The 19,180-nt window shown below is 46.8% G+C and overlaps 1 non-coding gene across 1 annotated transcript; it reads left to right on the forward strand.

Moving 5' to 3' along the window:
• Positions 1-13,500: 13,500 nt before the first annotated feature.
• Positions 13,501-13,573, forward strand: TRNAF-GAA. Its single transcript has one exon. It is a non-coding gene; the product is annotated as a tRNA-Phe (tRNA).
• The last annotated feature ends 5,607 nt before the right edge of the window (positions 13,574-19,180 follow it).

Genomic DNA, 19,180 nt, shown 5'->3' on the forward strand with positions numbered 1-19,180 from the left:
CAGGAATGGTGTCAATGTGGGTTGTCTCCCTAGAGCTTCCTGAACAGTTTTAAACCACAGGATTTAGGATCAGACCCAAAAAAAAAAAAAAAAAAAAAAAAAAAAAAAAAGAGGAGAGAGAAAGAGAAAAGCCAACAGACTAATTACAGGCAGGCAAAAGGAGCATGTGGCAGCGAGCAGCAACAGAAAACCCCGCTGCAGGGAGGGAGACCAGCTGAAAGGGACACTGAGGCATAGCCAGCACTCGGCACCTTCCCCAGTGCTGTCACAGCAGGGCTTTGCCAAGGACACGATGGATCCCGAGCCTGGCGACACTCACCCCCTGCAGCCGTTCAGGGTGCGGGTTTTTGCTGCACCTCGCTTTAGGGCAAACTTGATGGGGTTTAAGGGTTGGGTTGGGGTTTTTTTTTTCGGTTGACATCCCTCTGCCACCTCGTCTGGATGAGCGTTTTCCTCTGATCTACCTTATGGCAAGTCATGCCACTTCTTGGAGATGAGCCTGAGCTGTGAGCCAGATGAACCTGGTGGGTGAGTGAGAAGGGGGAGATCCCAGGGCTTGGGAAAGTTGATGGTGCAGCCGGGTTCTGCTGTCTTTTAGTGCCTTATGCTCAGAAGAGCTCTGCTAGATGCTGTGTTACCCTACTGTGATGCCAGGGTGCCTCCCCAGTTCTGCACTGCAATCTGCATTGCGTTCCTTCCCTCAGTTACTGTCTGGAGGACCTTATCTTTCACCAAGGACTCCACAAAGTGCCTAAAGTTAAAATTCCAAAGGCCGGTGTGCAATTAATCCCATACTCTTGCAGGAATTATTTTTTCCTACTGGTGACGAAGGAATTTTCTGTGTTATCCTAGATCTGCTGTGCTAGAATTTTCGCTTTCTTCCCAGAATTGCTTCCTCCCTCTACAAGAAAAAAGAAAAGACAAACAAAACAACAAAAAAAACCCACCCCATCCCACAATCCCTCCCCTCAGCCTCCACGCCATTTCAATACCTATTAATTCACCTATAGGTTACCAGACAAAGTTGGCCAGTCATTTATTTGGTAGCAAAACCCTCAAGAAAGGAATGAAATTAATAGGAAATCAAGGTGTTAGTCTTTTAAAATTTATATATATATATATATATATATATATAAAGAAGAAGGATAAGAATAGCACATTTAATTTACGCCATATGCCCCTATTCATCCATCTCCAGCACCAGAACACTTTATTACACTGAAGCTGGCTCTCACAACGCAGAGTTTCGCATTCAAAACACGGTTCACGTCAGCAGCTGCATTGTTCTGAGCCACCCCTTGTCCTCCACGGCTGGGGCCCACACGTCACTTGCTGGGAGGGTGGGGAAGCAAGTGAGAAACTGAGGGCAGCCCGCTATCAATATTAACAATAATCATAATAATTATTATTATTATTAGTGCCACTCCTTCTGGCGCAGAGGAGCCTGCAAGTTCTCTCTCTTTTTAATTTTCATCTGAAAAAGCCTACTTTGTGGGGAATATAGAGGGCTTTGTTTCCAGACTAAAAATATTTTCTGTATTTTATAGTTTTTTAGGTTTGGGTTTTTTTTTTTTTCCTCCCCTTATTTAATGGGATGTTTGTTATTTTTGTTTCCTCACTGGGCAAAGGCAATGTTAATGAGTGCCTCCTTGTGCTTCATTTGCCTCCTCAAGCCTGCCTGAGGCTAAATCAAGGAAGTCAGAGGAGGCGTCAGTATTCTTCACTGCAAGAACTTGAACCGTGGTGTTGGCTGTTACGACCCTCGTGAGGTCAACACAAATAGAAAGTCATCTCCAAACAAACTTCATTTCCCTCCCGTGCGTATCACTGATGAGCCGGTATAAATATTGGGTTTTGCTAGCGAAACAAGCAAGCCCCATGTCGAAGGGTCTGATTCACACCTGGTTTATGAAATTTCATCGGCCTTTATGCCACATGGCTAAGAGGCTGAATCTGGCCCATGTTTGGCTGCGCACTGTCTCTTCCCCCACCTGCCCCCCCTTTAGGATGCCCCTCTAAGTGTTCTAGTAAAAGTTTCTGAATTTAGTGCTTTTTTTACTCCTCCTCAGCAGCAAACGCTGAACATCACATGTCTGCTAAATAAGGAAAAGCGGTGGGGTGGCTGTGAAGCGCATGGCCCTGGTTCGTCTCCTGGTGTGGCTGAGAGAGACTCACTGATCCAGGAGGACTGTGCTCCTCACCGACTGCCAGAATGATGCGGCCGTGCTGATCTAAGGGTTATCTTGCCATCCCTGGAGCCAGTCCCACCCTCCCCTTCAGCCAGGGCTCTGTTTTACCATTCCTACATGGGTTTTATGTTAACACCCCCGTGGCAGGATGAGATGGCATCCAGTGGTGACGGTAGAGGAGCCCCGGGAGATCACAACCACACAGGGAAAATGGGACATTGTCCTTTCTGGTGGCAGATTGCTGGGCTGTCAAACCATACCCTAGATCATGTGGCGAGCCAGGGGAAGCTGTGCAGCCACATCTTTGGAAGAACCAGCTACTCACAATGAAGAGAGAGTGGCTCCTACTGCCTCACAGCTCACTTGCTAATCCTTCTCCTCAGAGACATCATGCTGTTCCCATGGGTGAGGCTGTGTTAAGCCTCCTCCCTCTCCTGCACTTCCTCAGCACATACATGGATTTTTCCTCCTGGACTAAGGCACGTGTGAAGGGCGTTAGGGGTGATGGGAGCCTGGTTTTCCATCTGTGAAGCTAGACTGGCTCATGGGAAGATTTCTGAGCTGCAGAATCCCTGCTGTGGCCTGTGGGGAGAAGGAAGCAATGGAAGATTCTGGTGACCCTAACAGAAATCACTGCCTTGTTTTGGTTGTTAGCCGCTCCAGAATCCACCACAACCCCTTTTCCTCATCAAATTACGTAGTCCTACCCCTCCTGTGAGTGGCCACAGCTCTGTTCCCTTGAGGGCAAGTGTCAGAGGAAGCTAAGGGATGCTCAGAGAAAGAAGGCCCAGGTTTACAGGGGATGCAGAAGCCTCTTTGGGCACGGTACTGCAGGTAACCTCCAAGATGTGCAACGGCAACAAAATCAATGTTTGTTTGGATGCCTCTATGCTAACCTCATTCTCAAATTCCCTATTAACTTCCTTTTGGCTGATGACCTTAACCTGAGTTAGAGAGCTCCAGATTCATAATAGGGACATGCTAAGCAGGATTTTTTTCTGTTTTCAGATCCAGATCCCTGCATTTGGAAATGTCTATTGTTTAGTCTTCTGTCCATTCAAAAGTAGTCTTCTCTGCCTGAACCATGAACCAGTTATTGCCTCGCTGGAAATAGGTGTTTTTTTCTCTCTGCAGGCAAACATAAACCCCACCTAAATGCTTTATTTGCCCTCATTCAGACTGAAATCCCAAAGCATTTTCAATCCTGCCTAGCCCAGCCTGGTTAAGATTTGGCCACACAGGCATCTTTGGACAATACCCCAAGCCGTGCTGGGCCTAATTTGTCACGAGGGTTTCAACCCAGGACTCCGCAGTGATGGGACTTCCCTAAGGGTAAAGGAAACACTAAATGTTTTATTATAACTCATTTTGTGGACAGTTTGTTTACGTGCTTGGATGGTGATTTCCTCACCCATGGACCAGAAACATCCTCCCTCAATGGTGGGGTACAGGATGCTCTACGTCTCTCTCAATAGGAACGTGTGTTTGGCTATTTTACGGATGTGTCCTTAACGTGTCAGTTAATGTCTGGCTCCATTCATGCATTGCAAAGGGCCCCAAAGGGACACAGGGCTTTTCCATGGTCGCAGTGGGACACAAGTCTGCTGTTGCCAGCCAAACCTGTGCCTCCAGAGCTCTGTATGCTGACGTCTGTCAGATCTCAGCTAGCTGATCTCACAGCCATCATCACCATGAAGTCATAAACTAGGTCACCGCTCACCTGTTTTCAGTAATTGTATAACTCAGTAGTGACTCAATTTAACTTTTTTTTTTCCCCCCCCCCAACTTTTGCTTCTTCTTCTTCTAAGCTATTTTTCTTATTTTTGTCTCCCCCAGTCATCACTGTTAACAAAGGATTTCCCCTAAGCATCCTTGCTTTTCATTGCTAATCTCTCCTAGTCACGGGGAGCCACAGCTTGAGTCAGTATAGTTGTGTCCCCTTGGCACAGGATAACAACAGAGCAGCTGCCTCACGTGGTAATGGAGAGCCTGAATCACTAATAACAGAAAGGGTAATATTAGGTCACTTCTGAAGAGAAGGGAGCTTCATTCAGCGCATCCTCATCCCAGCCTAATTCAACCAGCTTTCCATTTCCATTATTTAAGTCCCTGTAAATGAGAGATGGATAATTAGGGACAGCAGGGAAGCTCAGGGGAAACAGAGGAATGTGAGAAGCAAGCAGCAAACTGTGCTGATTTCTTCTTTCTGAATGTATGAGGCCCCGAACATCACTAAAAAACATATTAGATCAGAGCTAGCAGGAGCTGGGGAGTGAGTTGCATGTAAAGCTCTCCAGGAGCTTTCACTTCCCCCAGAAAACCCTCAGCACAGTGCCACAGCTACCCAGTACATCACTATCCCCCCACTGAACACAACCGCTTGGGGGTCTCAGGCTGGAGATCACCAGGTCCATGGGATCAAAGCATTGCAGAGGTTTCACATCCCTGCAGTGAGAAAGGGGTGTGTTTGGGACCCTGCAGCAAGTAGGGGGCTTAGGTCAATGTGTAGGGCCTGTTTACAGCTTAGGACCTGGAATGTCCCTGGGCCAGGGGCTGAGAGTCCCACATGAGGTGCAGTCTGCTCTGAGACAGCATGAGGAGGACAAGGAAAGGGAAGGAGGCACCTTTAAGGACAGAGCATATGTTTGGGAGAGAAGTGATCCTGACACCAGTGTTTCCCTTGCTAGTGTCTCCCTACATGATCATGGGAAATTACTCGATCTCCCTTCTACTTGTAGAGGTTGTCTCTCAAGAGGTCTGATCCCAGCTGGAAAGAAGGCTGCTGAGAATGGAACATTTGTCCCCACAGAACTGTTCAAACTTAGCAAGGCCAACACCGGGGGGGAAAAAAAAAAAAAAAGGAAAGGAAAGGAAAGGAAAGGAAAGGAAAGGAAAGGAAAGGAAAGGAAAGGAAAGGAAAGGAAAGGAAAGGAAAGGAAAGGAAAGGAAAGGAAAGGAAAGGAAAGGAAAGAAAAGAAAAAAGAAAAAAGGGAAAAAAGAAAAAAGAAAAAAAGGAAAAATAAAAAAGGAAAGAAAAAAGAAAGGGAAAAAAGAAAAAAGGGAAAAAAGGGGGGGGAAGAAAAATCAGTGGCTAAACCATACCCTGATTTGTTTACGCCTGATTTTAGTGAAAGATCCCTAAGGACTGAAGAACAATTTTTTAATGTCCCTCGGGCACGACCTGGGGAGGGATGATCCTGCCGGGATGTTACGGGAACAGGATAGGCAGCCCTGCCTTGTTGCTGGGCTCCTGATTTCAGCTCGGTGGATGCCGGGGAGGTGGTGGCAGCTCCCTCCCAGCACAATAGGATTTTAGCTCTCCGTGGGTCCTCACAGGAATGTTGCAACAGAGAGAGGGAAGGATCTGGGGGGAGATGCAGAGGCATCCAGCCAACCTAGCCAACGCTTCTTTGCCGATCGCCACCGTTTCTCCCCGCTTGACACAGATGGTGGCCTCGCCACTGACCTTCTGAAAGAAACCCCAGCCCACGCGGTGGGGGAGGACACGGTGTCCTGGGTTTCCCACTTCACACCCCCATTTGCTGTTTTTCAGCAGTCGGGTTGAGCTGCAGGGAGGAAGGGAAAGGCAAAGCAGCTCCTTATTAATGGGTTCCTTAACGAGAAGCCTGACAGAGGTTCGTCTCCATCCCTGCGGCTACCTGAAACCATCCCTAAGTGAGACACAGAGGTGGGTGGGTGTGTGGGGGAGAAGGGATGAGTGGGAACAAGGAGAGGGGCAGACAAAAGGGATGAGTAGCGTGTGTGCCGGAGATCGGATCTGCTGCACGCTCCTGCCTTTCCCCCATCTGCCTGCAAACAGGGAAGGGAGACAATCTGCTGTGAGCTTTGCAGGGGGTGAAAATGGGCCAGGGTAACACCCCCGGGGCATTGCTAAAATAGGGATGCTGTGGGCATGGCTCCCCAAATGTGGTGCCTGCTCAGGGAGGGGTTAGAGACATTTTTCCTCCTCCCCAGGCTCTGCATCGGGGAGAGAGTCCCTGCAGTGCTGCTTTGTTCAGAGCCGGGAAGGCTCTCTGAAACGATGCTTTGGGAGGTTATGAAGGAGGGGGAAAACCCTAAAATTTAGTTTTATGCCCCCCAAGATGAACACATGCAGACCACTCCTTCCCATCCACTTCTTGCTTTCCAAAATCCTCCAACTGTCCCCCCCAAGTTTTACATGTGATGGATGTGAAAAGCACCATTTGTCCGCTACGTCCAGTCTCGTGAGGACCGAGCAATCAGGGTACCTCCATGTTTCTGCCAGCAGTTGTGCAGGAAGCTGACTGAACATCCACCTCTACCCACATCTCTAGTTTGGGGGGGATGTGTGTGTGTCTTAAAATCATGTTTGTCACATTATTAACAAGGAAATTGTTGTTGTCCAGAATACTCATGGGATAGGGCACCTTTCGCAGGGGTTGTGGAAAACCACATTCAGAGCACATCTCTTCGAACTAGAACATGAATCGTCATTTCTTGACAGCTGAAGAGCTCTGACTTCCACGCAGCTAACCAGCCATCTTCTGCAAAAGCTTTACTATTTTGAATGACGGATCAAACATCCATCTGGCCAGACCAAGGTATAGACCTAGCAGTCTTAAATCTTGGACTACGTACCCCAGGCTGTGCATCCCGTATCTCACAGGAGAGCCAACACCACCTCCCAGCTTGTGCATATTCAATCACACACAAAGCACAGGGATCTCACAGGGAGTGACAAAGTCTCGTCCAGAAGTGCCTCAGCAGGTGTCACAAGGGTCCAGACTAAGAAGGGATCTGAACTCACATCATCCAGGCTGGTCAACCCTGGTCACCCACCCTGAGAGTGCCTTAGTTCTTTGCTCAGCCTCACAAACACAGGGTTTCCCATCAGGCCCTGTTAGGTCTGGATGAGCTTGCACAGTGGTCTGGCTCAATCTCTGAAGGGACACCTCCTCTTCTTAATTTGGGCGCTGAATGACCAGCACAGAACTTTTTCCTTCTTCCTTCCTCATGTCCTCTCTCCAAATATTTGGACAGATTGCCTGTGCCATTTAGAACAGCTAAAATTATCTCAGTTAACTCTGTCTCTGGTGTTTTCCTTTGTTCTCTTTTTCTTTCCGGCTTTTCCCTGTCAGGCAGTTGGAACACATCCTTTAGACACACTTTAAAAACAAAATAAAAAAGACCCTACCCCAAACCCCCCAACAGCTAAGTTTCATGTAACTTCAGTTAAGCTTTATTTAGAACATGGATTAAATACGTGATGTTGAAAATAAGAGAAAACCTATTGCTCCAGTATTCATCCATTGGAAACAAGACAGTAATCTTACTCATCTCATCCACCAAACTCACCCCTTTGTGGATCGCAGGTCTACTGGAGGTGTGGGAGAATGGGTTAAAAGGTTGTGCGCTTTTCTTTGGGGGCACGTTTGGTACCGTGAGGCAGGAACGTGACAGTGTTGTTGTGCTCCGGGATGTTCCTCTTGGCTGTCCACATGTTCATCATAACAATATCTGGCCCTTTTTTTATTGACCCCTCAGTTTTGCAAATTCCCTGACAATCTGTTCTGGGAGAGAAAATTCCTTCCCAGCATCAAATTTGGCAGCTGCCTCATCCGTGTGCCTGACAGCATGAATCACCAGAGTTAAGTAACAAACCCATTTATACATCAAGTTACCATCACTGTCCAAGCAATCATTCTTATGTTTTTCAACGTGAAGCCGATTACTGTGAATTCTGCCTGTACTCATCTTATTCCTTCTCTTTTGTTCCCTAATTTTCCTCCCAGCAACTTCTGGATGTTTTACAAAACAGAGAAAAAACTTCAGAAGGGGGCTGGGCTGCTAGGCAAAGTCAGAAAATATTTCCCAAGCCCCGATAAGAGTTGTTTACTACTAGTTTTATGAGTTTCTGGGAAACCTCTCAGGGAATCTCACCAAACCGTGTTTGGCAAGAACGAGTGGATTGCTAATGAGGCAACGTGCCACCTGGTTTGTGCATTACTGTCTTACAAATATACCTACATACCCCCACACACTTTAATGCACCTGTTATTTTCACAAGGGTTTTTTTTCTTGGTGCTGTTTTTTTCTGCTTCTTATTACCAATTTTATTGCTTGGGTCTATTGACAGTTATCAGAAAAAATAAGTAATTCCTGAATGCATTTGGTTTGTCTTCCGGAAAATGAAGTTTTGATGGGTTGAAATGGCAGTGAGTGATCCATCTTGAAAGGAAGACCTGGGGAAAGCATGGTGCGTTGTGAGTTTGTGGAGGCAGGGAGGGATCTGCAAAGTTATTAAGCCTGGGGAAAGCAACCGGGCTTATAGGCTGAGCATAACTGCTGGCTTGCAATATTCAGTAACAGGCACAAAACAAATTTAGGTCAAAGACTTGTGTCGCTCAGTGCTTTAGCTCCAAGACAAAACCTTCAGGCTGGGTGTTCTCCTGATGTCTGAGAAGCCTGGATCCATGCAGGACACAGCCAAGGAGATGGCCATCGCCCTCTCTTTTCTGCACAGCAGCTGAGGTACCCCCATAAAGCTCAGAAAGTTCTGTCTCAGATACCTTCCTTTGTCTGACTGGGAACAAGAATTTGATGAACACAGACATCTGCTTTTCCAAACTGTCCCATTGCTCTGAGTGAAATACATCCAAGACCTCTCAGGTCTCTCTATACAACTAGAGCAAACACTAAAACTTTGTTTTCTCAGAAAAGAGTGATTCAGACTCGGGGAGAACTTAAAGGTCACATCTGGGATTTGTTCTTGCTGTGTCTCCCTCCCAGTGAGTATGTGGGTATTTCACTACGGGGCATATTGCAAATATTCAGTCAGATCCAGATAACTTCTCTTAGGCAGCAGCAGTACTACAGCCTGCATCACTTCAAGGCACATGCTTCAAGCACGGGGCTACTGCACATAAGGACAGCAGTGCTGTTATTCATAGCCTGGATTCTTAAGAGCTAAATCTTAAAGGGAAACTTTAAAGAACTCCTAGTGACCTCCTCCGCAAAGGATGGGCTAACAATCTCAACATCTTTTTGACATCAGCCTTAAGGAGGGAGAAGGAAAGAGCTATGTAACAGGCATAGTTTGGCAGCTGGGCTTCATTAACTCTGTTTTTCAAAGACGTAGTGATCTCTCCAAAATAACAATTGGGTTATCTCAAGCCCCATATTCCATCCTCTTTAGTATGTCCCCTCACAGCTATTGCAGTAGGTAGGAAGCACCCACCGTCCCTCTTGTGCCATTATCTCATTCATTCCCTAACATATTAAACTGCCATCAAAGATGAGGTTTGCATAGTTTGTTGCCTACTGGAGCCTTACATTTCCAAACTATTGCTGCTGCTGTTGCGTATTTTGTAGCTTTTTTTTTTTTTTTTATGCAGTCCATTCTTGCTAATGAGCTCACTTGGGGGTCTGCAGAACTGCAGGGAAAATGGAGACAAGCAACCTTCCTGCTGGGAGACCTTTGCAAACCTCAAGGAGCCTTTTTCAGAAACAGGAGTTCCATGTTCTTAATGAGATCCTTTTCAGAAATGTCGGGGGGAAAAAAAAAGAGAAAGAAGAGAAAATAGCGACAGCAAAATAGAGATAATCACTAAAAATGTTTTTCAAGTAAACCTGAAGCCCACTCAGTGTAATGAGACAGAAAAATTTCAAGAAACCTAAAGGAGGAAGATGTGTTTTATTTGACACATCAGAGTCAAGTCAGTATGTGAAAATTAATAGCATCTCGACCCTGAAGTTGTCTGTCACTCCCCTGGTGCAGATAACTGGACTAAGAGTGGAGAAATAGGACAAAATCCCATCGGTGGCATAGTTTGGTGTCAGGAAGTCTGCACTGAAAACTAAGATCTATGACAATCTGATGTGCTGAGTTGGACAGAGAAGGTCAGCTCTCTGCACTTACATCTTCTTGATACTTCCACCCAAAAAAAAAAAAAAAAAAAAAAAAAAAAAAAGTGCGCCCAGCAAGGGGTGATGAACCCACGCTTCATACCTCTCAACATGGGCAAGCACATCAGCTGTTGGGATAAGCATTCAGTGGGAGCTTTCTGCATGGATGCAATGAAATAATTTTTGAAAGCTTCAACTGGCAGATGCCAGATGGATATTTCAAAAAGCAGAGGCAGATCAGCCTTGAGTGATAAGAAAACTGGAAGAATGGGAGGAGGAGGGAAAGTGGGGACAGAGGGATCTTCTGTCATCTATTTGACATGGTCAAAGCCTCCAACACCTCTGCGGGCGTGGTAGATCAAACAGTTGGTTGAAGGCATGAAATAACACCTCCAGCACATCTCTACCCATCACGCCAGTGTGGTTTAACAGGCTGACACTTTCCAGATGTCTCAAGAAACCAGGCTATGAGCATGGGGAGCTGTCAGAGAAATGTACAAAAGAACATCTAGCTCAAATACCAGTCTGCAATGTTTTCCATGAGATGATGCCTGTAGAAGAGTAGCGTTACATCACCAGATACTCCCCTAATCTCCAGGTATTTGTGGCTCAGGCACTGCATGAACCAAAGCAGGTAGTTTCATATTTGAATGGTCTGCATGTTTGTTTGTTTGTTTGTTTGTTTGTTTTGTTGTTGTTGTTGTTGTTTTTCTTCTTCCATAAATCTATCCAGCCATCTTTTGAAAGTCTGTACAGTTTGGGGATCTATAATACCCTATGGCAGGTAGTTGCATAGATCACCAGACACTGTATGAATAAACCCCTTTTTCTTTTCTCCGAGTTTGGCACTTGATAATTTCAAGTGATAACCCTTCCTCCTGCATCAGAACAGTCAATAAGCAGTCAACCCCCAATCACTTATCTCTAGATTCTATAATATCCTTCCTTTTACCATTTCTTTTTCCAGACTGAATAAACATGGTTTACACAGTGATTCTCTGTGCAGAGTCACTTTGTGAACTCCTTTCCACTTGTTAGGGTTTTTTTCACATCCTTCCTCGGATGGGGACACCAAACCACAGCAATCAGTATTGAAGATGTGAATAAACCAAGAGTTTTTGCAGGGGGGATGAGGACCTATGAGGGAAAACAACAGGGAACTTTGAGTATGGGGAAATCACACTCTACAGAGTGCAAAGGACACACAAGTGACCTGAGGAAACCACCAGAAGAAAATCAAAGATGAAGAAGTCCAAGGGTACCTATTAGAAAGTTTCTGGCATAGTGGGGCAAAGCAGAGACTGAGATGGAAACAGGGATGGAAATAAGTGTCATGAGGAGAAGGTATTTTCCCAGCAGGAGATCACAGTGGCTGTCAGAATAGTTTTCCCAAATCTCTGCATTTCACAGGGCAGCACTGGGCTGGACATATGTGTGGTGGGGAGAGGTGTTCAGAGTTCTGGCTCAACAAAGCCGCATCTGCTAAAAGCCGCACTTCTGACCTGCCCACAAGGCACCCAGAGCAGTCATCCCAACTTCACTCTTCCTTCTACTTCATTCACTCCCCTTAGCAGAGCTGCCTACAAAGCTACAGCCCCTGGGTCTGAAGCAAGCCAGGACGGGTTTAATTTCTTTCTCTTCTATAAAGAAAAGTCTAAGCTTCCAACTTCTTCCATCTGACATGTTAAATTAGCAACGCGAGTCTTCCTTCTGACAATTTTGATCATAGAATTTTGGTTGTAATGTTTTACCATCTGAATAAGCCAACTTCCCAGCTTCTCAAATTTCTAATTTAACTGCAGTGTAGCACTTCCTCCAAGGCTGGTTCTCTGTCAGATCCTTCAGCATTTCCACCAGCCCTGCTAGAATTTGCAAAGTGGTAGCATAGCTCATCTTTCAGTGGGAATTTTGTACCCAGCTGAAGCTTGAGTATTTCCAGCAAGGTAGAGTGGGTTGTCAAATACCACAGTTCCCATGTTGGGATCATTTCTTCCTGTCTGAGGAAAGCTGGCGAGAAACAGAACTGCTTTGGTTTCTGCAGTCAATTTCCTTGACAAGGAGAGAGCTGGTGAAGCAAAAATGGGACAGCTGGAAGGACAGATTTAAGTCATGGGTGAGCCAGGCTTCCACGCAAGCTGACCTGGCAGGTCTTCCTTTCCGAGGGAGAAACTTGCAGATGGCTCCTTGTCACCCATTCACTTACAGCCAACGGGGCATGGATGATGTAGGCTTTACGGAGTGACAGCTTAGTCCAGTCTCTAAGACAATCTGTTTGGAGCGGTGTTACCATTGGAAATGTGGCTGTAAGAATTATTCCTGTCTAGTGAATTTATCCACCGGGGCCAATCTCAGTCAATAGTCTTGGATAATTGTTGACCTTCTTGGCCTCTGATAGTTTGGCCCAGGTGTTTAAACATAGGCATTGGTGATAGATCCAGAGGCAGAAGCTGAAAGACCAGGTGGAGAGGTTCCTTCCAACTTGTTGAATATGGCACAAGAGGAATGGACTGCAGCCACACTCACATGATCTCCTGTGGAGCATCTCCTGTGCCATTTTCAGAGACAGAGAACTAAACTGAATGGACCATTGAGCTGACCTAGGAGGACACGTTTTCTCTTCCTAGATGCCGGGTGCTTTTTAAGAAGCCTGAGAGCATTCAAGCCAATGTTACAGAGCTGAAACATGTGAGACAGGTCATGAAGAGAACCTACAGTCCACTGGAGTAAGAACTGTGAAGCAGCTGGGATAGCCTAAGGTATCACAAATACTCCCGAATGCGTATATTTAGGCAACTTGAATGGAGTTCTTGTGGTGGGAATTTATTTGAGATGAAAGGCATGGTTCAGTTGTCCGCAGGACAATAGGCAGGTCAGACTCCACCCAAATCCCAAAGGCCTGAGGGTTTTTCCTACCCTGGGTGTCACTAGTCCCTGGATGCTTTATTTGTAGGGACACTGCTTCTGCACAGCAGACTAAAGATGGAAGTCTGGGACAGCAGTGAACTTGGGGGGAACAACTACAGTGTCAAGAAGTAAATAATCTCTCTGCTGCATTCTCCTGGCTCCTAGCAATCTCTAGATTAAAGACTCCTCAAACTGGGGAAGAAGAATGGTTTTAGGATAACCTGTCTGTAACAGTTTCTGATGAACCTCACTTCCTGCGTTTCTCTCATGGCTTCTGAAACCCTCTTTAGTTGAGCCGTGCACAAAGTCCCATGGAATGCCTGGAGAGGAGAAGACTCAGGGCAATCTCGTAGTTGTATCTAAGTATCTGAAGGAAGAGTGTAAAGATGGAGTCAGGCTCTTTTCAATGGTCCCCAGTGGCAGGACGAGAGTCAAGCATCCACTGAGCCAGTTCAAATGGTAAAAGTCTGAAAGATAATTAGATTCCAACAGGTTTTGTGAAAATTAGTGCCCCAGCAGGGCTGAAGTAGCTCAGCTGGGAGAGCGTTAGACTGAAGATCTAAAGGTCCCTGGTTCAAACCCGGGCTTCAGCAGTGTTTTCCTGCAGGTTTTTGTGCCCCGTGCTGGGTTCTTCAGTACAAGAGAGATACGGAGCTACTGAAAAGCCCAGTAAAAGGCCAGAAAGATGATGAAGGGGCTGGAGTATCTCTCCTATGAGGAAAAAGCTAAGAAAGCTGATCAGCCTGGAGAAGAAAAGTATGAGCGGGTACCCCATCAATTGTACATGAATACCTGAAGAGAGAGTGCAAAAAGGATGGAGCTGGGCTCTTTTCAGTGACAGGACAAGAGGCAATGGGCACATAATGCAACACAGGTGGTTCCCTCTGAACACCAGGAAGTACTTTTTACTGTGTGAGTGACTGAGCACTGATACAGGTTGCTCAGCGAGGTTGCGGAGTCTCCATCCTTGTGGATACGCAAAAGCTGCCTGCGCATGGTCCTGGACAACCAGCTGTAGGTTGCCCTGCTTGAGAAGAGGTTGGCCCAGATGACCTCCAGAGGTTCTTTTACCTTCATTCTGAGTCTATGAAACAGGAAAATAGTTTTACAACTCGAGGGCTTTAGCAAAAATAGTGATATAACAGGGTGGGGTTTTTTTCCTCCTTCAACCTTCAGCTGCCTGTTTCTAGTCCTGTGTCATGGGCTGCCCTGTAAAGAGAGAGCAATGCTGACGCCCTGGCATCTGGGGTCACGCAGGAAATCAAAACTGTGATTTGGGAAAAGGAAAACGACCCTGTCAAAAAGAGTTAATTTTAGTCTGAGTCACAACTGACCTTGAGGCAAGTCCTCTCCCTAAAAATTCACCTTTTCCCAGACTGAAGATTTCTGGTGTGTCTACCTGTTACTCACAGGGAGACAGCTCCAGGTCTCTGATGAAGCTTCCTATGCTTTCCTGAACCTTTTCTACTCTTACACTGACCTTTACAAAACGATAGAATTCCAGGTGCAGGGCCCCCAAAGAGTTCTACAGTTGACTATGTTTTGTGTTGTGTTGCCCATATTTTTCTGCCTAATTCCTGTTCTGTGGAGACCTTCAGGCAAAGAGCAGAGACAGGACCTGAATTGACAGTTGGGTAAAAAAAAAAAAAAAAAAAAAAAAAAAAAAAAAAAAAAAAAAAAAAAGAAAGAGAGACCAGCAGTGAACCTTTGACTTGATTTTTCAAAGATTAACTCCAATACTCCTCCATAAAAGGGCAGAGACCTCTTCTTTCTCCTTTTCATTCTGGTGGTGCTCTTTAAGCTCTGGACATAAGTCTATCAGGTCCTGCAGTATTTCCAGGAGATAACTTCCCTGATCAGGATGTGAATAACAATTTGTGTGTAAATTGATGATATCACAACCTGCTTAAGCCTAGAAGAGACACTGTGGGTCCTACTGGGTAAATGCTTTTATCATCAGCCACTACCCACTAACAGGCATGGCCAGAACATTCATTGTTCTCTGAAATGCCGGGGTTCCAACCCCCAGCCCCACATTAAGGTTGACATGTGGGTGATTCCCACAGCCCTTCCCAAAGGGGGGTGAGTTTCCCTTTAGGCTTCCCTCCAGGGTGCAGCGGCCTTGCAGACAGAGCCATTGGGTCACTGAGCCCCAGGGCTCTGCAGTGAGTAACCCAAGGTCAGGTGTCCACTGAGGGATAACAGCTGGGACCCCTTGCAGGCAGGGCAGTGTCTGTGTGTGAGGTGGGTGCCCTGTGCAGAGTTCCCTGTTGGGGAAGGACCTCCCGCCTCCCTGGGACTGGGCTCCAGTCAGGTCTGGCTTTTGTAAACGTGGGCTGTGTAGGGATTCAGTGTGTGGCTTCCTTGGTCTGATGTGTTTGGCTGGTTGACCTGGTTGTCTCCCGTCCCTTCTATGGGAGACTGCATTTCACTGGTTATCCCACCCATTGTTGGTTGTGTGGTGTTGTTGTTGCGGTCAGTGGGATTGATGACGATTCTGTATAACCTGATTGACTTGTTTGTACCCCCAGTGCTCACCCATGTGCTGACCCTTTTGTATCAAATACAATTTGGTTATTGGTTTATCTTTATGCTCTTTGTTTCCTTTATGGTAGGCCTGGTAACTGGCAAAACACATCAACAAATATAACAGCTCCTTGCCCAGTACAGCCCTTTGCAGATCTGATACACTCAGGCAGGTTCTTCTGGCTCACGGATGCACCAGGTAGGAACCGGCCCTTTACTCCTACTGTCTATTCCTGGATCTAAATCAGGTAGGAACTTCCTGGTCTGCAAACTGGATAAGAGTAGGTCAGAGCCCCCTGCATGATCCATGTGCAGGATTAAATTGTATCCAATTTGGCATATGCCTTGAGCCTCATTTCATAATGAAAACAGACCTCAGGCAGTTGTGTATGTACATCCCAGGCACCGCCCTCAGGTTTAAGAACAGTTTACACATTGTGGCTGCGCTGACTGCTCTGACCTCATCTACCACACTGGAGGAATGCCGCTTTGGGCCCTAAGGGTAGAAGCGAATCAGATACCAGGCATCATCGTAAATCAGAGAGCAGGGAGACGGCACAGGCGTAGCATCCAAGCAGTCCTGCTAAACAATATTTTGACCTGGTGCTAGACTCGTGGTTTAACAAGCGTGCAGGAAATCTAAATCAGGTGAGCACTTGGGCTTGAGCACTGCCCAGTCGTCCTCCACACTGCTTTAATACGCCAACTCGTGCCCTCCCAGGCAATATCCAGACACATTTCAGGGGAAATCAGGGGACAGGAACCTTTCCCAAGAGGTGATTTGGACATAATAAATCTACTTCTGCTGAGGCAGAGAGGGGAAGAGGATTTAGCACCGTGACAGATGTGCCCTACCCAATGGCCTTAGTCCCATCGAGCAGGACAGACCAGCTGTATTTGCCTTTGGCAATATCATACTGCCTTCGGAGGACCTGGCACTTCCCACCACATCTCTCCTCAACAGACAGTTACTTCAGGAAGTCTAGAAAGGCCTGCCACAATAAAAATAAGCATTTGGAGTAGAGTTTTATTAGAGTTGCTAACAGATATACCACAGCCAGCTGAGGAAATCCCCTGAGCTGGAAACAGTCAAATGGTGGGAGAGATTTTTAGTGATGGAAGAGATTTGGTGGGGCATATCACAGACATTTGCCCTGTTCTTCCTTCTCACTGGGCATCTGTTCATGGACAGGATTGGAGGATGTGCGGTCTGAGCTGGTGCCGTGGTCCTCATGGAGGTGCCAGCGACAGCTGGGCTTGCTCACCTCTAACATGGCTACAGGCCAGCACAAGGTGGTAGCTGCAATCAAACTGCTTTGAAGCCTGATCCACAGCTGTGGGAAGCCAAAAAAAAAAATAATTAAAAAAAAAAATCTCCTACTGATGTCAGCAATCAGGCACCCCTGTTCACACTGCAGGACACAGAGAAAATCCCCAGAGACCGCAGTGATGAGAGCAGTTTATTTGCCTGCTCCTTCTCCCATCAACCGGGTCCTCCCCTGGTTGAAACAGCTTTGGCTCAAGCCTCAGTGCCAAAAGTTGCCACGTTTCCTTGCTTTTGGCTCAAAGAAGAGTTAAAAGCGACCCTGTGCTCGGTGGCTCTTGCTCACAGGGAGGCGGCAAGGGAAGGTGCAGGATGAATAATGGTGGTGGGTGGCAGGCAGTGTGGGGGCAGCTGCCCTGCCAGCACCTTCACCCAGCCCACACACAGGCAGCATCCTCCTCCTCTCACCGCTGTTCAGGTCCCTTCGGCCCTGGGGCCCCCACGTTGATCAATCAGCGTGTGTCAGACCCCCATAACCGTCTTTTCCTGAGTAACGCTGCTCCAGCCTGCAGCTCTCCCCCACAAACACTCACAGCTCTTCCAGTGCCCTTCAGTTCTGATTTTCTGCTTTTTTGAGGGATTTCTGCCTCTTTCTCTTAATTCCTTCAGCCTCGATTTGCGGCTGCTGTCTTTCTCCCCCATCCTCATGACACCTCTCTCCACCTTTTCCACCAAGAGGGCTGGTATGGATCAGTCTGCCAGCATCCATCCTGGCTGCACAGCACCAGAGCTGTGTCTGACAGCTGCTGAGACGCAGGAGCCTGAACTGAAAGATCAGCCAGTGAAGTATTTGGGAAATCCTCAGCAGGAGCTTAAAACCTTTTCCTCAAAAAAAAAAAAAAAAAACAAAAAAAACACCAAAAAAACCCCACAAAAACCACAAACAAACAAACAAAACCAACCAGAAAAGGGTAAACAGGGGAAAAATAATAAACCAAAACCTGCGAATATGCCTGGGAAAGTAACCACTGAAACTACTGAATACAAATCACACCAGGGGTTACGGTATACAGCACTTGCTCGGTTGTGTTTTATGGGGTCAAACAGGAGACCCCAGGCTGCTGATTTGCAGTCACTGTGAATCACTGCTGCAGTGTCGATATAGCTGCCCTGGTGTAAAGATCATGAGGTGAGGCGTGCGTGTTCCCAGCATCGCCCTTCTCCATTTTGCTGATTTGTTTTTCTGATAGTTTGCATTCCCATGGAGCACTTCTGCTATTTCTTCCTTTTTGTAGGACCTACTGTAATGTATGGGCTAATTGGACCGCGTGTCTGCTTTGTCCCTTGCTCTGCCAACGGCTAGCTTGAGAAGGCAATTCTTTTATTCATGCCTCAGTTTCACCCATCAGAAAATGGGGCAAAGTACTCCAAAGCCTCTTTAAAAAGTGCTCTGAGATCTGACATCGAGACCTAGTCATGACAGAGATAGAGGCAGACAGCACACACAGACAATAAAAGATATTGCCAGCCCTGAAGATTAATTTTCGAAATTACATGGCAGCTACAAGATGAGGAAAAGAAATTTGCATGCCATGGGAGCAATAATCCTGCGATTACTACTCCAGGCATAAAGACATTAAGGCTTGGTTTGTGCTGCAGTGCAGAGCTCTTGGAGGTGCAGCAGCACTGTGCCATGAACAGGCAGCTTGTGTGCGGTTGTAAAGGTGACACGTCTTTGTGTACCTGTGTGGAGTCCAGACTCTGATGAAGATCACCCATGCTCGCATTGAGATGCACCCTGTAGTCCTGGCATCAGCGAGGGGCAGGAGCTGCCATCCAGACCTTCTGAGAGCAGATGAGGTCCGCACATGTCCAGCCCTGACCTTTCTCATCCCGTCTGAGCTGGTGATACTGGCCTCTAATGTCTTGGCAGCTGAAGTCTGAAGCAAGCTCCAAGGCACCAACTCTCCCCATTGACTTCAGAGGGAGCCTGGGGTAACGGAGCTCTTCACTGCTGAGGAGCTGACAAGTTCTGCCCCAAAGAGCCTGGGGCAGCCATTCACGACCTGGGAGATAACCCTTCACCATCCATAGGTGAGTCCAGCTGTTCCTAAGAGCTCAGCTGAACAGTCAGGTTTTCCAAAAACCGAGCTTAGGGCTGCAAATCCACCCCTGCCTGCCTTTTGCAGTGGGAGACTCTCGGGTTTGGAAAGGCACAGGTTCCTAGATGACTTGCTCTTCAGGTGGCAGATATGAGGATCAGGGCAGTTCTTCCATTCAGGTCCTCCAACAAGCCCTTGGGAAATTTTGAGTTAGAATTTCTTCTCAGTGTCTAAACAGTGTCCTAAAATGGGTTTTGATCATGTGTCATGCAGAAAAAAAAAAAAAAAAAAAAAAAAAAAAAAAAAAA

This window comes from Athene cunicularia (assembly GCF_003259725.1).
Source record: "Athene cunicularia isolate RWA chromosome 2 unlocalized genomic scaffold, athCun1 chr2_part1, whole genome shotgun sequence".
Taxonomy (NCBI): Eukaryota; Metazoa; Chordata; class Aves; order Strigiformes; family Strigidae; genus Athene; species Athene cunicularia.